This window comes from Phyllostomus discolor, chromosome 5, assembly GCF_004126475.2.
Source record: "Phyllostomus discolor isolate MPI-MPIP mPhyDis1 chromosome 5, mPhyDis1.pri.v3, whole genome shotgun sequence".
Lineage (NCBI taxonomy): Eukaryota > Metazoa > Chordata > Mammalia > Chiroptera > Phyllostomidae > Phyllostomus > Phyllostomus discolor.
In genome coordinates, this window is record NC_040907.2 from 49,834,283 (window position 1) to 49,841,656 (window position 7,374).

Below are 7,374 nucleotides of genomic sequence, written 5' to 3' on the forward strand. Positions count from 1 at the left end.
CTTTCTTGTTAGCACCCCTCACCCCCGCCTCAAGGGTGAGGTTGTAATATAGGTCTGACCAATCCTACTAGCCATGATGATTTGTTGGGGATCAATCTGTGAATTCAGCTGGGCCAGTCAGATCTTCCTGAGACTCTTCTGCCAGAGTAGAGAATCTCTTTGCGGTGTTGCCAAGCTCATGGATGTCTGTGATTGCTAGCAGCCATCTTACCTGCCATAGAAAATAAGCCTATTCCAGAACAAAGGGCAGAGCTGAAACCTGAAAGTAGAGCTCCTGCATCCAGCTGTACATGAAGCAAGGCCCATGGATATTTAGTAATGTACTTAAGCTATGTTTTTTGTTTGTTTCTAGAGCAATTTATTCATTAAAACCTATTCAATATGCCATCAACAGTTCTCCAGTGTATATTGTAGTGCTAAATAGACACTGAGAAGATTAAATAAGTTTATCATTTAATAAGCCTGAATTCACTTTTATTACATGGTATTGTACATGGTCATCTGTTAGAACAGATTTGTTTTTAACATATTTTAGTTTTAGAAAGTCATAGATAATGTAAGTTTCGTATAAACTGGTGGATAGTAAGTTAGTTCCTTTGTTTTGACTTATAAACCTCAACTTCACCACAGAATAAAGAATGTAGGCCAGAGAAAGCATAATCAGTCACTTGTATAGAACAGTGTTGTTTCTATAATTTGGAGCTTTCTGAATAGACGGGTTCAGGCCTGATGCAACTGTAAAAAGATTACTTAATGAATAGACTATATGGAAACTGTACAAAATGTTATTAACTTTAATCATTAATAGCTTAAACTTCACTGTAACTAATTGCTATTCAAACTAAAATACTTGGTTTTGAATTCCCAAGAAGGCAGCATGGGTATACAACCATACAACCTTGTACTTGGGGATGTGTCAATATATATTTCAACAGAAACTTTGGCTTAAGAAGAGAGACAAACATTTAAAATAATGTCTTTAATCATCATTTTAAGTATACAGTAGAGTAAAGTGTGCTTTAATTAAGTATACATTATACCAGTAATGCTGGTGAAGTTGGAAGTTACTCCTAATGTTGACAGCTATAAAAATCTGCTTGTACATGACAAGACAATGAGAGAAATAAGCAATCCCTTTGAAACAAATTTTTAAAATAAAAAAATGTTTACAGTGGTCTGTGTCAACACTGCATTTAATGACAATAATATGTATAGATTGAGCACCCCAGGGCTCTCTTTATATCCTAAAGGAAATGAGCATGTGCATTATTCATGGATTGTGATGAGTTTTTTTTTTTTTTAAGGTCAATTGTACACTTACCCTTTTGACAGGATAAACTGTCCTCGAGTGTATAGCTTAACACCACCATTAAAGTTGTTTGCAAAAGGAAGAGAGAATTAAAAAACAAAACATTTTTTTCTTGGGAGTGAAGCCTTTCATTTGCTGTTATAACCAGCAAATGCCACTTATTAATTAACTCATAAAATGGAAGGGAACACCCCACAAACACACTAGTTGAGCAAGCTGACCAATATACATTAGAGTTTTAAAACTGAAGGTTATATACTATATGTTACCAGTCCCAACTAGGCAATGTCAAAATGACATCCATTTCTTTGCTTGCTTTGTGATCATACCCCTTGGAGGTGTTATGGGTCCTGTGGCATTTGGCTTCTTTTCCTCTGCAGGCTTTAAAATCTAAAAAGAGCACATTAGTGTTTCATCTGCACTTATTATGGCAGCTGCATTGTGCAACTCTTCACAATAGTTGGGTGCAGAAAACAGATTGACCAATGGCCTCTTTGCAAAAAAATCATACCCATCTTTGACCACCTGGTGGGCTTTACATACACCATCTAAATCACGCCTGTGGGGAAACCGTGCCACCACATCTGCACCAAATGTGAAGGACATTCTGTGTCATTTTCACCCCACCCTAAGACATCATTATGGAGGTCAGGCCACAAAAGGTCTAAAGGAAACTTTGATCTGATGTATCAGTTGATCACATAATTCTCTGAATCTGCTCCATAGATCCAAGCCTTCATGAGAGCAAAATATTTTTCTCAGCAGCCATGATGGCTGCTACCAGTAAACAGTTAAAGCAGTCTGTTAAAGTTTTCCATAGTTTATAATGAATGTAAAAGAAGATATAACATTAAAGTCTGTAAATTCTGTTGATCCTGGTGCATTCATGGTCTTGAGATATTCGATATTATATGACAGGAAAAGGCAGATAGTCTCCAGTGACTACTTCCCCCATTCATATAGTTCCCAAGAAATAGGTAGCTGCTTTCTGGTGGGAAACCACTCACTATACCCCAAAAGTTGAACCAAATCATAATATTAGCCACACCGATATCAATATCACCACATTATTTTGAGTGGTGCTCCAAGTTGTAGTATGATAGGCTAACTGAGATCTCTCGGGATTTTAAGCACAGTCCTTTGATTTCATTTTCCTGTAGCTGGACACTCTTACCAGGTTTGGACACTTTCACATCCAGCAGCCATTGGGTGATGCTGTGGATGTTGAGGTTTTCTTATTTTTTCTTTTTTAAATCATATTTTTACTGACTATGCTATTACAGTTGTCCTGATTTTTGTCCCTATGCCCCCCTCCACTCAGACCCCCCCCTCAGGCAATCCCCACACCGTTGTTCACATCTATGGGTCATGCTTACATGTTTTTTGGCTACTCCATTTCCTATGTGGTAGTTCACATCCCCATGACTATTCTGCAACTACCTATTTGTATGCTTTAATCCCTTCACCTTTTTTGCCCATTCCCCTGAGCCCCCTTCCATCTGGCAACCATCAAAACATTCTCTGTGTCTATGATTTTGTTTCTGTGATGCTTGTTTGCTTATTTTGTATTGTAGATTTCATTGTTAATAGATACGTATTTATTGTCATTTTATTGTTCATATTTTTGACCTCCTTTTTCTTAAATAAGTTCCTTTAACCTTTCATATATTAATGGTTTGGTGATGAACTCCTGTAGCTTTTTATTTATTGGGAATCTCTATTTGCCCTTTGATTCTAAGTGATAGTTTTTCTGGGTACAGTAATTTGGTTGTAGATCATTGCTTTTCATTACTTTGAATATTTCTTGCAAATCCCTTCTAGCCTGCAAAGTTCCTTTTGAGAAGTCAGCTGACAGCTTTATGGAAACTTCCTTATAGTTAACTGACTTCTTTTCTCTTGCTGCTTTTAAGATTTTCTCTTTGTTTTTAACCTTTGGTAATTTTAATTATGATGTGTCTTGAAGTGGGCCTCTTTGCATCCATCTTATTTGGGACTCCTTGTGCCTCCTTGTGCTCCTTATATGTCTATTTTCTTCACCAAGTTAAGGAAGTTTCCTGTCATTATTTTTTCAAGTAAGTTTTCAATTTCTTTCTCTGTCTCTTCTCCTTGAGCACCCCCATGATGTGAATGTTGGTACATTTGAAGTTGTCCCAGAGGCTTCTTATGCTATCCTCATTTTTTTGGATTATTTTTTCTCCTTGCTGTTCCGATTGGGTGTTTTTTGTTTTCTTATATTCCAAATCGCTGCTTTGATTCTCAGCTTCATCCCCTCTATCGCTGATTCCCTGTAAATTTTCTTCATTTCAGTTAATGTATCCTTGGTTTCCTGGTTCCTTTTTATGGTTTCCATGTCCTTTTTTGTGCTGTTGAAATTCTGTCTAACTGCATCAGCTGTTCCCCTAAGTTCTTGGAGCATCCTCATAACCAGTGTTTTGAACTCTACATCTAGTAGCTTGCTTTTCTCCATTTTGTTTAGTTCTTTTTCTGGAGTTTTGTTCTGTTATTTCCATTTGGGCCATGTGTCTTTGTCTCCTCATTTTGGCAGCCTCCCTGTGTTTGTTTCTATGTATTAGGAGCTGCTACATATCCCAGGCTTGATAGAGTGGCCTAATATAGTAGGTGTACTGTAGGTTCCAGTGGCACAGCCTCCCCTATCATCCAAACTGAGTACTCCAGGTGCACCCACTGTGTGGTCTATGTATACCCTCATCTTGTAGTTGAGACTTGATTGTTGTTGGCCAGTCAGTGGGAGGGATATACCCAGGACGATCAATTTCAAGGACTGGCTGTGACCACTACCACCAACCTCCAACCACTGTGGAGGATCAACTGTGCAGGTACCTACTCCACAGAGCAGAACTTACTTCAGCAGGGTTCTGGTGCCCACTGTTTGTCCCTTGAGTGTATCGCCTGTGGAAGTGGTTGAGTGGTGGTGCTCCAACATGGTCTGCAGCTGTCCACTGGGTGCACAGGATCTGGGGCTTCCTGGGAGGTGCAGGCCAAGGCTAGCCATCATCTGTGTTCTGTCCAGGGCCATCTGGCATAAGCTACAAAACTATCTACAGATGGCAGCTACTGGTGCTAGGCTTAGAGGTGCCTAGGCAAGGCCAAGCTGTGATCCAAAGCTGGCTGCTGCTAGCGGCAGGCCTAGGGCTACTTAGCAAGAGGTACAGGGCTTGCTGATGGCAGATGCTGCTTGTTTGAGAAGATTTAGGAAAATCTGAAGCAGAAGATAAGACAAGCCATTAGTATGGGGCAGCCATTGGAAAGAGCTTGGGTGAGCTTGATAGCTGGGTGGGGAGGGGCCTCAGGGAATCACCAGGGTGGGGCAAACAGTGTGAACCAGATTGATGGAGTCTCAGATATGGTACCTGCCAGTTCTGTGGGGGGAGGTCTCAGAAAAGGAATAATGGCTTCTGCCAGCAGTCCTGTCTAAGAGAAAGCTGCCCCTCCAGATCTCACCCTCCTGCTGGACATTTCAGTTCCTCTCCGTTTGCCTCTGGTGCCTTTAAATCTGCTACCCCAGTGCTGGAGCTCAGAGGGAGTGAGTCTGAGTAAGTCAATGTGCAGGCTCTTTAAGAGGAATAACCTGGGAATCTAATAGTTTCTGTCTTCCACAGCCTCAATAGCCATGGGTTTTTACCACTAGAGGTTATGGGGACTTATCTTCCTGGTACTGGAACCCTGGGCTGGGGGTCTAGAAGGGCTGGGACTGCTTGCTCCTGAGATATCCCTCCTAATTTTTATCCACTACATGTGGGTGTGGGACCAGCCCATTCTGCATTTCCACCCCTCCTACCAGTCTCAATATTGTTTCTTCTTTAATTCCATAGTTATAGGACTTTCATTCAGCTTGATTTCTGGTGTTTCTGGGTATGGTTGTTCTGTAATTCAGTTGCAATTTTGATGTGGCTGTGCAAAGAAGCAAGCCGTGTTTACCTAGGCTGCCATCTTAGCTTTCTTCCTGGATGTTGAGTTTTTCTACATCCATAATCACCCTCCCATCACTAACCCTCCTGCAGAGGTGGTAGCACTGGCTTATGCCTCCTTTCCCACACCAGGAGCACAGAAATGGTAGTGGCAGTGGTGGTGGCAGCAGCTGTGGTTGGTTCCCACACTGTCATCTGCCCCAACAACCCCAGCTCCCTGCTTCCTCCTTCTTCACTGGAACCATGAGAAGAACAAAATGGCCTTAAGCTAGTTTCATTTGCAACTAAAGTAGGATGAGCAATGGAGTCTGAAGTATTTTTGGGATGCAAGATTATCAGGGCTAAAACCTGGACAGTCCCAAGAGTCCCAAGTAAACCAAGACTGTTGATCACCCTAATACCAGGGTCAACCACAGAGGCTGGAGTCTAGACAGGAGGCTTTTGCAGCAGTTCAGGCAAGAGATGATACGGGCCTGAATTTGTAGTTGAGGAGGAAAATCAGGGATGGATTTGAGAAGTATTTGGGAAATAGAATAGGCAAGATTGGGTGATCAGATGTAAGGACTGAGGGAGAATTCTTAAATGCCTCCCAGGTTTCCAGCTAAGACAATTTAGTGATGATAGTGCTACCAATGAAATTTTAGGGAGAGGAGATGGCTTTAATATTGGACACATTATTTTTCAGGTCGTCGGGCTACCATCTTGTTAAAATGTTCAGTAGGTTAGGTAGGTATGATGTTTGGACAAATATAGGCTAGATGTTTCAATTTGATTTTGTTTTGTTCTGAGCATATAACAACTATGGGTGAGATATATAAGAATGGACAAAGTGAAAAGTGCAGCAGTGGTCCAAGGACAGAAACTGGAGATTGAAGGTGGGATTTTTAGGAGGTAGGCATAGGAAGAAGAGACAAAGGAGAAGAAAAATGAGACTGATGTCACAAAAGACAACAGTACAGAATGGTGAGCTTACAGAAGAGAATGATTCACACGTTAGAGGGGACCTGGAAGCAGAGATGGAAAGGTTTCATTAAATTTGGAAATTAGGTGTTCACTGGTCATTTTATTGGGAAAAATCAGTTTCAAAATACGGGTGGGAGGAAAAGCAGCCAACTGAGAAGATGGGAGGTGGGGAAGAGGACAGAAAAGGCGGACCACTCTTTGGATCATTTTGATAAAGAAGGTGAGAAGAGGATTAGGGACTTAGGGAATAGCTGGAAGACTTGGCCTTGAACATTAGGTTGCTTCTCAACCTGTGCATCTGATGGAAGATATTTAGAGGAGTATGATAGAGATATTGGGATATGGAAAGGTAGGAAATTTTAAGAATTCAGGCCAAATGGTCCCAATATTGTTTTGATGGAGAAGGAAGGATTTTTTTCCATGGTGGGAAGGAAATAAATAGTGGTTGAGGAAGGTGATAGAGGTTTGGAATGGAAGAGTTGTACAAGGAGTAATAAAAGAATTGTGAAATACAATTGGGACTCAACAAAGATTAGAAATATAGCCAGTTTGTCTCCACTAATTTATTCTCTTTGATCAGTGTAATTATTTTTAGGAAAACAAAGGTTACCATGTTTAAAGATTCACTTCCTGATACTTCAGCTACTGACTCATCAGCAGGACTGGAAAGAATTTTTTAGGAAAAGTGAAATGTGGAAAGGTATTTTGTATATAGGCAATTAACAGAATTAAATGAGCAAAGTTCTTCAGCAGAGTATTAACAATGTCTTATAAGAAGATCTCATAAGACACAACTACCAAAAATAAAACAGTTCACTCAAACATTAAGTTTGAATAACAGAGCATTTGCTTTTTAGAAGCAGAACAAAGAGGAATATATTCATTTGTTGAGCTTCTACTAAGAGAGTAGTAACTCTTGCTAGCACTATGGTAAGTATGACCTAGGATTGTCATGTCAAGACCTTGCTTTAAAATTTCTACCAACTTCCTCCCTTTTTTAATATAATCAATACAAACTGTTAAACTTTGACTGGGCCCAGACTTCCTTTCTAGCCTCATCAGCATTCTCCTTCACATACTCCTGCCACAAAGATCTATGATACAGCAGAAATCTTTAGAATTTAGCGTTTGGATCCACTATTTTTGCTTCTGAGGATATCCTTTCTCTATTCT

General features: G+C 40.3%; 1 pseudogene; it reads right to left on the minus strand.

Moving 5' to 3' along the window:
- Positions 1–127: 127 nt before the first annotated feature.
- On the minus strand, positions 128–5,433 carry LOC114496973 (annotated as a pseudogene).
- Positions 5,434–7,374: the final 1,941 nt, after the last annotated feature.